Source organism: Octodon degus, unplaced genomic scaffold, assembly GCF_000260255.1.
Source record: "Octodon degus isolate 3935 unplaced genomic scaffold, OctDeg1.0 scaffold00049, whole genome shotgun sequence".
NCBI lineage: Eukaryota > Metazoa > Chordata > Mammalia > Rodentia > Octodontidae > Octodon > Octodon degus.
Genome location: NW_004524625.1, coordinates 49,427 through 67,513, shown reverse-complemented (window position 1 = coordinate 67,513; position 18,087 = coordinate 49,427).

Below are 18,087 nucleotides of genomic sequence, written 5' to 3'. Positions count from 1 at the left end.
TTGGGCAGCACAAGCATAAACTAAACAAGAAGGAAGAAATATTAAAAGGAAACCTGTACCTCCTTTTGAACCAGTCATCTTCAGGTGCTGTCGTAACTCACATTAAATCATGCTATACTCTCAGAAAAAATGCATACAGCATATATTTTCATGAATAACGTGATCCAGGACAAATTCACAGAGATAGATATTATTTTAAGAGCATTTTGTGGTAAGTGTTATTATGAAATGGGAATAAGTTAGCAACTGCCCAGGTCCATGTACTTCAGCCTGTGGCCCCAAAGACTGGGATCTGTGGGAGATGATGAGTCTTCTGTAAGACTCATCTCATGTGCAAATTTGTATGCTTTGTGCTTGTGGTTGAATCCATCACAATATGATTAGGAAAAGCATTGAGGACATCTCTCCCTCCTCATCTGTAAATGAGCATAATCTACAGATTCCTCAGGGATGAATTATCTTCTGTCCAGCACATAATCAGATATATTAGCTGCATAAAAGATCACCCAAGAGTGTCTTACTACTAAATTCAGAGTCACCTTCTGATGACTCTCTTATACAGTGTTCTTATAAATAAATGAAAGTCAAAATGATAAATGGCTGTGGAGTGAGATTGAGGATGTATACAAGAGCCTTGTAGGTATGTGTTTATATTTGTGTGCAAACTCAAACATTTGACAGAATTGAAATAGAAAAAGTAAGAAAGGAACAAGGGAGAAACAGCTGATAATTATCATGAAGGCAATAATATCAAGACTAAATTGTCAGTCCTCAGCACACTGCATTTATCAAATATGCTACTTCCAGTAAAAGGAAGAATAAAAAAAATAGTCCACAAACATCAGTCATTCCACACTCCAAAAACAGTAAGTGAGCTGTGGTTTGTCTGAATTCTAAAGCATGTAGCAAATATTGCAGGGATGGAGAGGCTTTTGATTATTCATGTCTATTTATAGTACCATGATGCTTAAATGCATTTTGCACAATATTGACAGAATGTCATTGCTACTGCTAAAATACAGAAACTAGAAAACTTTGTGGCACTTTTTCAAAAGACAGACTTTTATTCCTCATAAATGCAAACAGCCATGTATGAGATTTTTCCCCTCAGTCTAGCAATGAAATAATGACTGTTTTTTGTTCTTCTGATCATGTATTCACCTGCATGTCCTCATCATCTTTTTCATGTGAAACAAAGAAGTTTATACATTTACTTGTTGCCAATAAGTGCTTTGAGTTGGGTAGAGGAGCCTATCACCAACGTACAGATCATGGAAGATGAATATATTTTGTTCTAGATTTTTCTTTCCAATAATGGATTTTTTTATCAAGAAGACCAGAAATAGTATTTTTATGATGAAGACACATGAAGCAAATAAAATAGGCAAAATTATCTATTTAACAAATTCTGACAGAATGTATTGTTAGATTATTTTTGGAAGACAGGGGAAAAGTGTATGGTCATCACTTTGCTTTCTTTACTTATATTTTCATTTCCTTGTGCTCTATAAGGTTAGAGCACATAACTAACTTCTGACACCAGTAAGTAGAAACTCCTAAAATTAATAGTGGAGTAAAGGTGAATATGACAACACGCTAATAGCTATTTTGTAGGAATGAATAAAGGTCTTTGAAGAAGATGCATTAAAAAATGAACCTTATTGACTATTAAATAATTTAAAAGTTTTTGAATGAAAAAATATGAGATGCCTAAGGAAACTGAGACACACCAAAGACTCACCAATCCCGGTCAGGCAGGTTGTCCTTGATAGACCAGTGGTCTTCATCAACCTTCCTTCAAGACATGGAACATCTGTGATTTCCTCACCTCCACTTCAGCATAGAATGGGGAAGTGAGGAGAAGCTGGTTCAGAGCCCAATGCCCCCACCATGGAGAGAGGAAGTCAGGTCCTGCGCAGAATGTGGAGTGCATAAGTGAGTATAATGTGAGGAGGAAAACATGCAAGAAACAGCTTCCAAGCAATAGGAAACACTATAAGGCAGGGAGAATGTAACAGAATTTCCTAATCTAGGATCTGAAATGTGCTTATCATTATGGGTACACTGGTTTCACAAAATAACATTTCATTGCTTGGTGGAGTCTAAGTCAATCAAGATCTTAGCCATTGCTTTTATGTCCAGGAAATATAAGAACCTGATAAGCACATATTGTGTATATATAATAATTTTGAAACGACCAATTACTCAACAATATAGCATATGATATTTTTGATAAGTATACAACCACTAGCCACTGAAGTTATGTACTATATCTTCTCTATATGCTTCCTAACAATCCACACATATTGAAGTGTTCCATTTACAAGAAGTATAAATATTAAATACTTTGTTTAGTGAAATCTTGTATCACTTCTTATACTGTCTTTAAATCACTATTTTTTATTCTTTAAAAATAAAAAAGCTAGTAGACAGGATAGATGCTCAGTAGAATAAGTGCTTGCCTGGAAAGTGCGAGGGCCTGAGTTCAATCCCTGGTTACACACACACACACACACACACACACACACACACACACCAATTATTCAACTTCTCTTTAGCTATGTATCTTCATATTCTGTGCATGCCTCTTTGTAATCTAAACACAAAATAAAGTCCTCTCCATAGCTAAACAAATGAATACAAATAGTGTAGCTATGCTATACAGTGATAATGTCTTTCCTGAGATTTGATTTAGGTAGTAAACAATAACCACTGAATTCAGAGAAAAGAATGCTTAAAATTAGCTCAATATATCATATAAAATATCCACTAAGTTTATGAATCATCAAATTAGCTCACTAAACTCAATTATAAAATAATTTACAATTACAATGCAGAGTGAACTTCCCTGTTAGCTATATGATACCTGGAGCTGAAGAAATTCCTACACACCAAACTAAATTTACATCCCTTGCATATAGACCCACTTACCTTCTGGGATGTTAGGAAGTTTCAAGTGCACCTGAGAGGAGCCTGACTAATTTTATGAACAATGTATCACTTCCTTATCTCTCTAAAGGCCTGTGCCTTTAGTGTTAGCATGATGATGACCAAACCACATTGGGGATCACAAAACTGTGCAGTCACTAGTGGAGCATTTCACCTGTCTCTTAATGTGATTTTTATTCTCTGTGGGATTACAGCCATGTGGGAAGAACTGTGTTCAAGCGTTTCTCTTGACACATAATATGACAGTTCAGAAGGGAGAGAATCATGGAGTCCTCAAAAATTCTCTCATTTCGATCCGAAGTTCCAATTATTACACACCCAATACACATTGTATAGTGATTGGGCTCTAAGATGAGAGACTTCTGGAAGCATCTGTGAACTCCCAGGTGCTCTCAATGTCATCTCCAAAATATAGGTCTTGGTGCATTATCCTCTAGTCTATTCTTAATTGGAGCCAGTAACTTTCAGGCATTATTGGTCAAGAATACCATGATTTCTATGTTTTTGGATTCAGATCACAATGAATTTGATAAATGTAACTATGTATTTAAAAAGAAATATCACGACAGTTGGAAAAATACAAACATAACTGATAAATGAAGGTCATGGTAATTAAAAACAGGCATAGAAAACACAATTAATTGTATCACCTTTTTTGTTTAGTTTTGTCAGAGATGGGTATTCCATTGCCATTTAAATATTGTAGGTATGTGAATTCAACCCAATAATCCAATATAGTGCAGTAGTCCATAATAGTAGTGAGTTATCTGTAGGAATGACAATGTTATAAGTTGTTGACTTGAGCCTTTTACAGCTCAGCATATTAATATGGGTTTACTTTATGTACCTCATTTTTATACTTTTCTGCTGGATTATGAAGACTGAGATGAAGCAAGACCTATATAACAAGAAATATAATTTTTGTATCTGACATATACAAAAATGTATATACAAATTTTTGTAGCTTTGTATATAAAGCTACTTTTTAAATTCAATGAGAAGAAAGATTTGTACTAGTAGTGTTTGGGCAGGTTATCATGTCTGCATCTTGTACTATGAATAACTACTAAGAAGACAACAATATGCAATATATTAATTATTGTATTTGTCTTACTAACCTGTTTTGAAACTGTCTGATTGCAATTTATTTCTCAATAAAATTAATAAAAATAATGGATCAAGAGGTACCACCCAAGTTGTTTTCTGTTCTAGATGGAAGGTGGATGATAGACCTTCATTTTCAATAAGTATGCTTAGAGGCTATTACTTTCACTGTAAAGCACTTTATACCAAAATTCTTTTGTCACAGTATATCTTATGCAAAATTATATATAGAATTCTGCGACATTTGACCAAATTACATCTTGAAAAGTGCAGAAATATAGTTTTTTTTTCCTAGATCTACTGATATATGAAGTACCAGAATCAGAACACAGTAGTTTAAAGCTACTATAAATATTTGTTAATAATGATAATACAGGTGTAATAGATGACAAGGCTATCTATAGAGACAAATGGAAACTTTTCAGTAGTTTATTCAAAACATATGAAATAAATCATATAATAATAATAGAAAATTTCTCACATGAAGGTCCAGGAAGGACCAACTATTACATAAATTGTCATGAAGAAAGTACTTGACAAAAATCATACAGTACATTAAAAAAGTGTAAAACATAATGCATGGATCTAGGTATAAAGCATTCTAAATATTGGCAATTAGAGCACAAGAAATGAAAGATAATGTAGAAAATCTTCAGAGTAAATATTTTCCCAACTTGTAAATGTGAGTGTTCTTCACTCAAGAGTTAATCTGTTTACATGATATACAGAGAAAGAAAACTGTGCCTCAATATGAAATGACTGAGTAATTAAGAGTAAGAAATGGTTGAAAGAACCAAAAGGAGACATAGGAAGAGATGAAAGAAACACAAATCAAATAAAAAATGTAAATCAAAAAAAGTGAAAGATTGTATATTTTTCCATATCTTTCTGTATGTCACGAAATTATTTTTCAGATGTAAAACATTGTTTACATAGTTGTAAGCTAAAGCAATTGATTAGAACACAAATGAAATATGTACTAAACAGGAGAAAAGTTTCTTAGTTTGCTTGTAAATCTTAAGTGCTCAACGTGGAAGTACAGATAAAATGATAAAAATGGTTTAAATATGGGAGAAAATATCAAAAGCAGTCTATTTAATTTTTAAAAAATTAATGAGAATAAAAGATAAAATAGCAGTGAAAGAGTTTTAAAATTGGTCAGTAGGATAGTTTCAATAATTAATAAATTGCATGTTGTCTTCATAGTAGTTATTCAGAGGAAAAGATGCAGACATGATATCTTGTCTAAATAATATTATTACAAACTTTTATTCTCAATGAACTAAGAGAAACTAGCCATACATCTATGCTTTCATATATATATATATATATATATATATATATATATATATATGTGTGTGTGTGTGTGTGTGTGTGTGTGTGTGTGACCTTATCAACTGCAAAAGTTACATTACTTATTCTATAAGTCTTGCTTTATCTTGGTCTTAACTATCTAGCAGAAAATTATAAAAACAAGGTATAAGAAGTAAAGTCTTATTAATATGCTGAGCTGTAAAAGGCTCAAGACAACAACTTCTGACATTGCCAGTAGTATGGATAACCCACTACTGTTATGGACTACTGGACTATATTGGATTATTTTGATGAATTCACGCAACTACAAAATTTAAATGCCAATGGAATACCTTTTAAATGGCAAAGGAATACATTTCATTTGAGTTATATCTTTCTATTTTTATTGTTTCCTTTGCGTTCTTACACTAGGAAGAATATGTGATCTTTGCACATGTAATTGTGGCTTATTCCACTTATGAGTATATATCTTCAAGTGGCATCCACTTAAATATAAAGACTTGGAGTTTATCATTCTTTATAGCTGAGTAATACACCATTGTTTACAAATACCACGTCTTTTTCATCCATTCCTCAGATGAAGAGGCATTTCAGTTGTTTTTAACTGCTAGTTTCAAAAACCTGCTGAACAGTCTCAGGATGATTGTCTTACCCATCTTGCACATATAAATGTATGGATTTGTGCCAGTTACTTTTCCTAGCTTTTCTCCTTGCCCTCTCTTTGCTGTTTAATCCTTAAGTTTTCACTTTCCTTTCAATTTATATATATTTCTCTCTTTTTTTCAGCAACCTAGTGTCATGCACTATTAACTTCACAAAAGTGGAAATGAAAGGCTTTTTCTTTCTTTTGCTTCTTAATACTTTTTAAATTAATTTTATTGAGAAACAAATAGCAATGAGACAGTTTCAAAACCGATTAGTAGGATGGTTTCAATAATCAATACATTGCATATTGTTGTCTTCGTAGTGGTTACTCATAGTACAAAATGCAGACGTGATATCGTGTCCAAGCTCTATTAGTACAAATTTTTCTTCTCATTGAATTAAGAAAAAGTAACTGTATATCTATCATATTTTGTATATACAGATAGAAAATGGTCCTTAATTTGTATCACATTTTTTGGTTTAGGTTTGTCAGAGATAAGTATTCCATTGTTACTTAAATATCGTAGTTGCGTGAATTCAGCAAAATAATCCAATATCATCCAGTAGTCCATAACAGCAGAGGGTTATCCATAGGACTGTCAATGTCAGAAATTGTTGACTTGAGCCTTTTACAGCTCAGCATATTAATAAGGCTTTACTTCTTATATCTTGTTTTTATAATTATCAGCTAGATGATTAAGATCAAGATAAAGCAAGACCTATATAACAAGAAATGTAACTCTTGTATCTGATAAGATCTGTCAAATCCCCTCAGGATTTATCCTGAAACCCTGTACCACAGTTTGTAGATCCTTTGTCAGTGTCAGTCATGTAGATGGGTCACGGCCATTGCTTAACCGAATAGCTTTCTGTGAAAGCCTGAGAGAATGTTTTCTCTCCATGCAACTCTCTTTAGGCACATTCTACATCATCGATCATTTTCCTCTGTGGCCACATTATCACCTTGATCAGAAAATTTGGGACACAACTGAGTTATATAATGTTACAGTGCAGGTTCTCCTATGTGCTGAAACCAGGGAATATGTTTCCATTTTCTGAAATCTTGTGTGATCTTTTTTTTTCAGAGTACTGTAATATTCATTGAACAGATATTTAACTTCTTTAGTTAGATTAATCCATAGGTATTTCATTTTTTGCACTGCTATTGTAAAACTTAAACTTGAAAGGCTAGTGAAAAAATGTTGGCCGTGCTTTCATGCCTTCTTTTTCTCTAATTTTTCATCTGCAAACTTAAGTTGTTAGCCCTCCAGAAGAGTAACTTAATGATATTAATATCATATAGCATAAGTAGTTGAGCTTAACTTCACTATTTGTCTGAATATCAAATATCTTAGACATAGCTTGGACAGGTGTTTTCCATCAAGTATTGATATGCCAAACTTTAAATTCCTGCAGAATGTGAAGGAAACAACCAAAAATATTTATATTTTAAAAAATTGCAATAAAGAGTTGCATTTTTTACACAGAAATTTAGAAATCTAACCATATACAGCATTGTAGCAGGAGAGTCCTATGACATTTTTTTCTTGCCTCTTATTTTCATTTATTACCCTTTTTGTAAAACAAACATTTAGGTGAGAGACAGTATAGCAGTAATTGGGATGACATGACAAGCAGTATGTATTTAGAAGACCAGAATGGCAGTCATTCCAAGCATGACCCTACCATTACATGTTGCTGACTTCAGTGCAGTTGCTTAGTTCACAGGTAGCAGCATATATATTTATTCAGCGTGACAATCCTACCAATTAACTGCTAGTTTCAAAAACCTGCTAAAGAGTCTCAGGATGATTGCCTTACCCATCTTGTGCATATAAATGTATGGCTTTACTCCAGTCATTTTTCCTAGCTGTTCTCCTTGCCCGCTCTTCACTGTTTAATCCTTATGTTTTCACTTTCCTTTCAATTGAGTTATATCTTTCTATTTTTATTTCTTCCTTTGCGTTGTTACACTAAGGAGAATGTCAGATATTTACACATGTGTGTTTGGTTTATTTCACTTATGGGTATATCTTCAAGTGGCATCTACTTAAATATAAATCCTTAGAGTTTATCATTCTTTATAGGTGAGTAATATGCCATTGTTTACAAATACCACGTCTTTTTCCTCCATTCCTCACGTGATGGGCATTTCAATTATTTTTAAGATTTGACTATCACAAATTGTGCTGCTGTAAACATAGGTGCACATATATCACTATGATATGACGTGTTCAGTTCCTCTGGGAAAATTCCCAGTATGGTGATAGCTAGTTTGAAAGAGATTTCCAATCCTAGTTTTTTTTAATGATTCTCCACACTGATTTCCATAAAGATTGCATCAGTGAACATTGCCACCAGCAGTGGAGAAATGTTCCTTTTCACCCACAGCCACTCCAAGATTTCTTGTTGGTTGATTTCTTTATGGTAGCCATTCTTTCTGGGGTGAGATGCTATCTCAGTGCTGTTTGAATTTGCATTTCACTAATGGTCAGTGATGTGGAGCATTTTTTCATATATTTATTCCCTTCTTTAATTTCATCCTCTGAGAAGTGTGTGTCCATCTCAGATGACCAATTCTGGACTGGGTCTTTACATTTTTAGGCCCTAATGTTTTTTAGTTCTTTATAAATTCTAGACAGCAAACTTTTGTCTCAGTATTTATTAGTTATGATTTTTCCAAATTTGTGGTTTGCCTTTTCACTTTGTTGGTAATCTCTTTTGACATGCAAAAATTTCTCAATAAGAGGAAGTCCCAGCTGTTAATTCTTTTGTGAATTACTTGTGCCACTTGATTTTTGTTCATGAGCTCTTTGCCTACCCCTATATCTTCAAGAGTTCCTCTTACTTTTTCTTCTAGGAGATTTAGTGTTAGTGTTTTAATGTTTAGATCTTTAATCCATTTTGACTTTAGCTCAGTGCATGGCATTAGATGTGCTTCAATTTTCTGTTTTCGGCATACAGAGAGTTAGTTTTTCCAGCACCATTTGTAAAGAGGCTATCTTTCTTCCAGCGAGTACGTTTGAAAGCTTTTTTGAAGATAAGTGGGCTGAATATGATTTTAAAAGCTTCATCTAATCTATTCCATTGATCCACAGGTCTATTTTGGTAAAAACACCATGATGATTTTATCACAGTAGCATTGTAGTATAATTTCAAGTCAGGGATTGTAATGTCTCCTGACTTGTCTTTGTTGCCCAGGATTGACTTTGTTATTCCATATCTTTTCTGATCCCAAATCAATTTTAGGAATGATTTCTCTACATCTGTGAAGTATGTTGATGTTATTTTTATAGGGATTGCATTCAATATCTACAGTAATTTTAGGAGTATGGCCATTTTCACAATGTTGGTTCTTCCTATCCTGAACCAGGGAATATGTTTCCATTTTCTGAAATCTTGTGTGATCTTTTTTTTTTTCAGAGTACTGTAATATTCATTGAACAGATATTTAACTTCTTTAGTTAGATTAATCCATAGGTATTTCATTTTTTGCACTGCTATTGTAAAAGCCATTGTTTCACTAATGTCCCTCTCAGTGTGTGTGTTATCTGTGTAGAAGAATGCTGTTGACTTTTGGGTATTGACTTTGTATCTTGCTATGCTAATAAATTTGTGTTTTAATTCTAGTAGCTTCTTGCTGGAGCTTTTTTGGGTCTTCAAAGTAAAGTATTATGTCATCTGAAAATAAGGATGTTATACCTTCTTCTTGAAATATCCTTATTCGTTTTATTACTCTCTCTTTTCTAATGGCTCTAGCTAATGATTCCAAAACTCTTACTGAATAGGAGTGGTGATAGAGGACATCCTTGTCTTGTACCAGATCGGAGATTAAAAGATTTCAGTTTTCCCCTTTTAGTATTATGTTTGCTGTTGGGTTGTCATAGATGGCTTTTATCAGATAAGGCCATCCATTCCAATTTTCTGTAGAACTTTTAACATTAACGAGTGTTGGACCTTGTCAAAAGCTTTTTCTGCATCAATTGAGATGATCATGTGGTTTTTAGTTTTGGGTCTATTGATATAGTGTATTACATTTATAGATTTGCATATATTGAACCATCCTTGCATCTTTGCACTGAATCCTACTTGATCATGGTATATAATCTTAATGATTTGCTGTATTCTATTTGGTAGGATTTTATTGAGGATTTTTGCATCTATGTTCATGAAGGAGATTTGTCTGTCATTCTCTATTTTGGTTGCGTCTTTTCTTGGTTTTTGTTTCAGTATAATATTTGCCTCCAGGACCTATTTGGGGAGCATTGCTTACTTTTCAAATTCATTGAGGTGTTTGAGGAGTATAGGGATTGTATCTTTTGTAAATTTCTTGTTGAATTCAAGTGACTCCATCAGGACCTAGAATTTTCATTGTCCTTTGGTTTTTATTAAATTTCATATTTCATTTGCTTTTCTTGGGTTATTGAGCTTTCTTGTAACTTCTTGATTCAGTTTTGGTAATTTGTGCCTTTCTAGGAATATGTCCATTTCTTCTGTATCTTCTATTGTGTGAGAGTAAAGATTCTCAATGTAGCTATTGGTGGTCTTCTGAATTTCAAATGGGTCTGTGGTAACTACACACATTTCATTTCTTATTGCTTGCATTTGAATTTTTTCTTTCCTCTCTTTGATGAGGTTAGCTAGGGGCTTATCAGTTTTATTTAATTTTTCAAAGAACCAGCTTTTTGATTCCTTAATTCTTTGATTTGTTTTCTTCTTCTTGATTGAACTAATTTTCCTCTAATCTTTATGATTTCTTCTGGTGTTTGGGCTTTGTGTTTGGTTTGCTTTTCCTTTTCTAAATATTGAAGGTGCAGAAGTCGGGCGTTTATTAGTTCTAGTTCTGTTTTCCTAATGTGTGAGTTCACAGCTATAATTTTCTGTCTAAGAACTGCTTTCTTCTCATCCCATATATTATGATAAATTGTGGTTGAATTTTCATTGAATTGTAGATATTGTTTAATTTCTTTTTTAACTTTATCTGTAACCCTTTGATAGGCAAGGAGGGTACTATTTAATTTCCATGTACTTATGTGTTTTCATTGAATTGTAGATATTGTTCAATCTCTTGTTTAATTGCATCCGCAACCCATTGCTTGCTGAGGAGGGTGTTTCATTTTCATGTATTTATAGAGTTTTTCTGGTTTTGTTTGTCATTCATTTCCAGTTTCATTGCACTGTGGTCAGATAGCATGCATGGGACAATTTCTGTTTCCTTAATATACTTAAGCGTGACCTACAGACTAGTTTGTGGTCTATTTTAGAAAATGATCCAAGTGCAGCTAAAAGAAATATGTATTCAGCTGTGGTTGGTTGGAACACTCTGTATATGCCCAATTGGTCCATTTGTTCCAAGCTCTGGTTCAGTTCTACATCTTTGCTAATTTTTTGTCTGCTTGACCTATCTTTTTGGGATAAGGGGGTGTTACGTTCTCCTGTCAAGATTGTGGTATTGGATATTAGATTTTTCATGTCCATTAAGGTTTGTCTTAAATCATTGGGTGTTCCCGTGTTTTGTGCATACATATTTAGATGAGTTACCACTTCTTCTTGAATTTTTACCTTAATAAGTATATAATGCCCCTCTTTATTTTGTTTGATCATTCTTGGTTTGAAGTTGAGACTGTCTGAGAAGAGGATTGCTACCCCTGTTTTTATGCTGAGGTGCTGGGGCATGTAGTGTTTTCCTTCAGCTTATGAATTTCTTTTTGAGTTAAGTGTGTTTCTTGTATACAGTATATTGTTGGATTTTGTGTCCTAATCCACTATGTCAGTCTTTTTTTTAATTGGTGAACTGAGCTCATTTATATTGATGGTTATAATTGAGATATATTGACTTATGATTGTCATGTTATTTACCTGCTGTTTTTCACTCCTTTTTCTCCTGTGTTTAATTGTTTGCCCTATTTATTGTGCTCCTTCTGTTCTCATTCATGGAATTCTCATCATTTTGGTCCATTTCTAGAACATCTTTTAGCAGTTTCCATAGGGTTGACTTTATTGTCATGAAATTCTGTTGATGTTCTTTGTCATGAAAGTATTTCCCTTCACCATTTAACTTGAAACAGTGTTTCACAGGGTATAGTATTCTGGGCTGGAATTTGTTTTCATTGAGAACTATAAGTACTCTGTTCAATGCTCTTCTTGACTTCATGGTTTGTGAAGCAATGCCTGCTATTAATGTGATGGGTTTTCCTTTAAATGTAATATGTTTCTCTTCTTTAGTGGCTTTCAGCATATTCTTGTGCTGGATTTCTAAGATCCTGACTATTATATATCTGTATGTGTTTTAATTGCCTTGAAGTTATTTGGATTTCTGTATGCATCAGTTACCTTAATGTCAGATTGGTTCCCCATCTTTGGGAAGTTTTCTGATACTACTTTTGCCCATATTGTTTTTGTACCATTTGTATTGTCTCTTTCTTTCTTGCTGATGCCTATTAGTCTCATGTTGCTCATCTTTGCATCGTGTTGCAGGTGATGAATTATTTTTTCCTGCATCCTAGTTGTTTTTAAGAGGACTTTTCTTACCTTTTTCCTAGCTGTGATGGAATATTCAAAATCTGAACTCTATCTTCACTTTCTCTCAGATGGTTTTGCAAACTTGTGATTGAAATTTTAAGCCATTTTGTATCTCATTCTATTTCTTTCCTATATTTCTCATTCAAGGATTCCATCATTTTTCTAATCTTCTCTGTTTATCTGTGTTTTCTTGAGAAGCAGTTATTAATTCTTCCAGTGTAGGTATCTTTGCTTTTTTTTTCATAGATTATTTCTGATCTGATTTCCTCTGTAAGTTTCTGTGGTTAATTTTTTTTTTTACTTCAGACAGTATTAATTCAGAGATTTCTTTTTCACTTTAGAGTTTATTTTTATTTTATTTTATTGCAGAACTGGGAATTGAACCCAAGCCCTTGCACTTGCCAGGGAAGCACTTATTCCACTGAGCCATCTCCCTGGCCCCTGATCTGAGTTCCTCTATACTTTTCTGCAGTTGTTTCTTTACTTCAGATGCTATTTATTCAGACATTTCAGCTGTTTGATTCACAGTTTTATTCTGTGCTAGTGTATTTTGAAGTTGTTCTGGGTGGGCTTTAGGCCTGAGATTGCATTTTGCTCCTTGCATTTTTCACTTTGTATAGCACTATGCTCTTAACTTTCTGTAGAGCTTTGCTGCAGTTATAACCTTATTACCTACTGAAGTTCTTACCCAAGAGAGATTATATGGGGCCAGGGGGATGGCTCAGTAGAATAAGTGCTTCCCTGGCAAGCAAAAGGGCCTGAGTTCAATCCCCTAATCTGGAGAGAGAGAGAGAGAGAGAGAGAGAGAGAGAGAGAGAGAGAGAGAGAGATATTATATGATTAAGGTAGTTATAGGTTTGTAGTTACAGAGCTACAATAAGGAACACTAATTATGGGAAGTGATATTTACTAGTTGCCTAACTTTTGTAACTAGTGGGTTTGTATTTTAGACAGGAAGAGAAATCTTTATGTTTGTATAGCTAAGAAGATATTAAATTGGGCATTTGTATTTAAGTTAGTGCCTCTACCTTCTGTCTGATCACCTCCCTTTGATGTACCTGGTGTTTTCCAGGCAGACTAGTTCACCCCGGTTACTTTTTGCTCCCTCTCTCAGTGAAGAGAGAAAGTGGGAGGATGCTTTTAAAGATCTGGGTCTAGCAAAGTGTCTGAGTTTATCAGGTGCAGATCTGTGAAGTTTGAATTCATACTGTTGTGCCTGGCTTGGGACTGGCTGCTGTGCTCAGGTTCTTCCTATTACAGCCCTTGGAAGTGAACCTTTTGTGACCCTCTGCTGAGATGTTCTGCTCCTGGATTAGCTGAGTGGTTCTGGCTGTTAGCCTCTCTGCAGGGACTTCAGCTGCAGAGTTTCACAGCAGGCCTTTCTGATAGGCATGGCCTCGTTCTGGAGGGGTCCAGAGAGCAGAACAGAAGGACTTACTCACAAGTAGGGCTTGGGCTGTGTCCAGAAGGATCCAGCAGGCAAAGGGTAGCTCTGAAGTTCTCCTATACTCACACTGGTCCTGGGCTTGGGCTGTGTCTGTAGGGGTCCAGAGAGCACGTTGGAAGTTCTCACTTACACACCATGCTGGGGCTGGTTTTGGAAGGGTTCAGAGGGGTCCCAAGAGTGCGACTGAAGATATAATATCATACTCACATTGAGCAAAGTGAAGTGTCCAGCAGGCACAGGGGAGCTTGGAAGCTCTCCTGTGCACTGGTTTGGCCTGGGCTTCAGCTGCATCTCTTGGAGAGGACTCTTTGTTTTGATTCCTGTGATACATTTTTGTGAAGTTTGATAGTAGGTATCTGTATCACTGCAATCAGAAACTCTCTGTAAAGTGTCTGTTTTTTATGTCTGTTCTTTTTTTTTTGTGGAACCAGACATGGGACTCAGGCACACTTGCCAGGGAAGGGTTTATTCTACTAAGCCATCTCCCTGGCCCCTTTTATGTCTATTCTATTTCAGAGGTTCTTGTTTTGTGTGTGTTTCAAAATTATGCCTTTGTTCAATGTGCGTAAGATATTGGTTTCCAGTTGGCTCTGTCCTCTCTTCTTCAGGATAGGACTTTGGTGAGGTTATTACTGAAGTGCCTCCTGATATTATTAGCCAAAGGAAATTATGTGATTAAGTCAGATATTGTGTTCTCCTTATAGTAGTACAATTAGCAATACTCACAACAGCTAGTGAAATTTAGAAATTCACATGATAGTAACTAATAGCTTTGTACTTAAGCCATAGGAGTAAACACTATAGCTATATAACAAAGCAGATATGAAATTGGGTATTTTTATTTGAATTAGTTCCTCTGAGTTCTGTGTTGGCACCTTCCTTTCACATATCCAGAGTCTTCCAGGTAGGCAAGTTCACCCAAGTTCTGTCCTTTCTGCTCTGTGCAGAGAAGATCTTCCTGTATGTTTGGATCTCAATGTGTGCCTTGCTGGGCAGAGCAGTATGTCTGCAGTCAGCAGGTCTAGCTCCACTGAGCTTGCACTTTACTGGTCAGGCCTTGCCAATGTACTCAGCTCCCATAAATTCTCAAAGTTTTGAACCAGGTGGAAGTAAAATTCCAGGCTTGGGAATGCTGGGCATACAGGTCACAGCTTGGTAGAATCCCATAGGATGCACAGAACCCTTCTAGTTTCATATACATTGGGCCTAGGGTTGCAGCTTACCAGAGTCCCACTAGCTATCCAGAGTCCTAAGTTCTTAAAACATGGGATGGGGGCCAGTACAAGCTCTGCTTATGTTCTGGGACCAAGGGATTCAGTTCATCAAAGTTTGGGCCACCCAGAGTCCTCCTAAGTTCTTAAATGGTTGGATGAGGCAATAGAAATGCTCTGTGCCTTATTTCACTGGACCTACATTTCACAGCTTGACAGAGTTCATGGGCCTCCCAGAATCCTCCTAAATTATTAAAATGTTGGGATAGGCACCAGCCATCATACCATTTTGATCCCTGTTGCTCTGTGGTATAACTGGAAGTCAGGTGTTGTAATGCCTCCCACTTTGTCCTTATGACCAGGAACTGCTTTTGTGTTCTGGGTCTCTTCTTATCCCACCCCAATTGTAGGATTATTTTCTCTTGTTCTGTAAGATGTGTTGTTGGTATTCTGATTGAGATGGTGTTCAATCTTTCAGTTATGGAAACATACCAATTTAAACTATGTTTCTTCTGCCTGTGTATAAACTTGGGAAGTTTGTATTATTCAGTGGTTTTGGTCCATTTAAAATATACTGGAGCATGTATAGATTTTTGTTTTGGAAGGCACTCTTCTTTATTTTTTTACTTTTTATTTTTTTTGAAGTATCAGCTGTATTTTTATTATCATGTAAACAATGTATAAGTAATTGGCTACCTGTTGTCATCAAATACACGTTTTTTTTCAAAGTTTTATTGATAAACAGCAATGAGACAGTTTCAAATCAAATCGGAAGTACAGTTTCAACAAATAATACACTGCATATATTCTTCTTAGTGAAAGGCATTTTTTTTTTTTTGGCAGAACCGGGGATTGAACTCAGGCCCTTGCGCTTGCCAGGGAAGTGCTTATTCCACTGAGCCATCTCCCCAGCCCAAGGCACTCTTCTTTATTGTATTAGGCAGTCCTACATTTTTGATCTATTTGTGTTTGATGAAGCTCAGTTATGTTCAGTTAGACATGGCCATTTGTATCTTTATTTACACCTGTAATTTCATAGGGATTTAAGCATATTTTTTAGGGGACCCCTTTTCTGATTGTCTCCTATGAATTTCTCTCCTAGACTATCTAAACTTCAAGTTCATTTTATTCTTTTTTCAGGTCACAAGGACATGTTTCTTCTTACCACTGCCTTACCAGTTCATGAGCAACAGTAAAGTTTCCTGAGAAAAAAGAAATAGGATATTGATAGCTATGTAAGGCACACCTCCGTGTTGTACCTTTTATCAATACTGCCCTACTTGTCTTCATTTCTCAGAATCTTTGGGTACATTCACTGAAAATTTCATCAAAAATGTTTTCTCAAGGTAGCACTTGGATTAGAGTTTGGGCTGGCAATCTATGAATGTATTTTTAAAATTTAATTTAATTTTTGAGATTCGTGCTTTTATTTTTCCTCTTTCACACAAAACAAACAAAAAAATTCCACAGGATTAAAACTGCCAAAGTAGTTAACTGGTAGAACACACATTCATAAACACACAAATCCAGATAATACAGGCTTATTTACAGTGGAGAAATACATGTAAAATTAAAGTAGTCATATGAAAATACTTTTTTTTCCTACTTTTAATTTTAATTTTATTTTATTTTCATAATTTTATTGATAAATAGCAATGAGACAGTTTCAAATCAAATCACTAGGACAATTTCAATAACTAACACACTGCATACATTCTTCTTAGTGGTTAATTGTTGTACAAGATGCGGACTTGAGATTGTCTTTACAAACACCATTAGAACAAATCATTCTATTCATTAAGAGAATGTAACTATATATCTATCCTAACCACTATGAATACACAGATACAAAATGGACATTCATCCGTACACCCCTTTTTTGCTAAGTTCCGTCATTTGAATATTATAGGTGTGTAAACTCAGCAAAATATTCTAAAAGAGTCCAGTAGCCCACAATAGCATTGGGTCTTCTGTTTAACTGGCAATGTCAGAAATTGTTGACCTGAGTCTCCTACACCTCTACATAACAGCATGGCTTTACTTCCTATATTTTGTCTTCATACTTTTCTACTGGATGGTTAAGACCAAGGTAAAGCAGGACCTATGCAACAAGAGTTGTAGCTTTTGGGTCTGAGAAGGTCAGTGAAATCCCCGCAGGATTTATCCTGAGATCCTGTACCTCAGATTGTAGAACCTTTGTCAGTGTTAGCCATGTGGATGAGTCACGGCCATTGCTTGGCCAATGTGCTCTCTGTGAAAGCCTGAGAGAGTGTTTTCTCCCCATGTGACTCTCTTTAGGCACACTCTACATCATCGATCACTTTCCTCTTTGGCCCCATAATCTCCTTGATCAGAAAATTTGGGACACTACCGAGTTACATGACGTTACAGTACAAGTTCTTATATGTGCTGAGTCTTAATTGACCTTTGAAGGTTAGGGCCAAAATATTGGCTTTCCTTGCAGCCCTCCTTTTTCTCTAATTTTTGTCTGCAAACTTAGGTTGCTAACCATCCAGTAGACAAACTTATTGTTATTTGAAAATACTTTTTAAAAATAGACTATAATGGGCACCACTATTTATAGCAATATGGAAGGGGAGAAAACAATACTTATTTAAGGACAGATGTACCACGAGATTTTACAGGATCAGTGCAATGACTTCACAGAACTATATTACAGTTAAGCTGTTGAAGAGTTGTCCCAAATATGTCACATTTTTGGCCCTCAAAGGTTCATTTTTATAGATGTTAGCTATCCTAAGTTTCTAGATACTGAGAGGCAAAGAATGATTCTTTTCTCTTTCTTTCTTTCTTTCTTTCTTTCTTTCTTTCTTTCTTTCTTTCTTTCTCTCTCTCTCTCTCTCTCTCTCTCTCTCTCTCTCTTTCTTTCTTTCT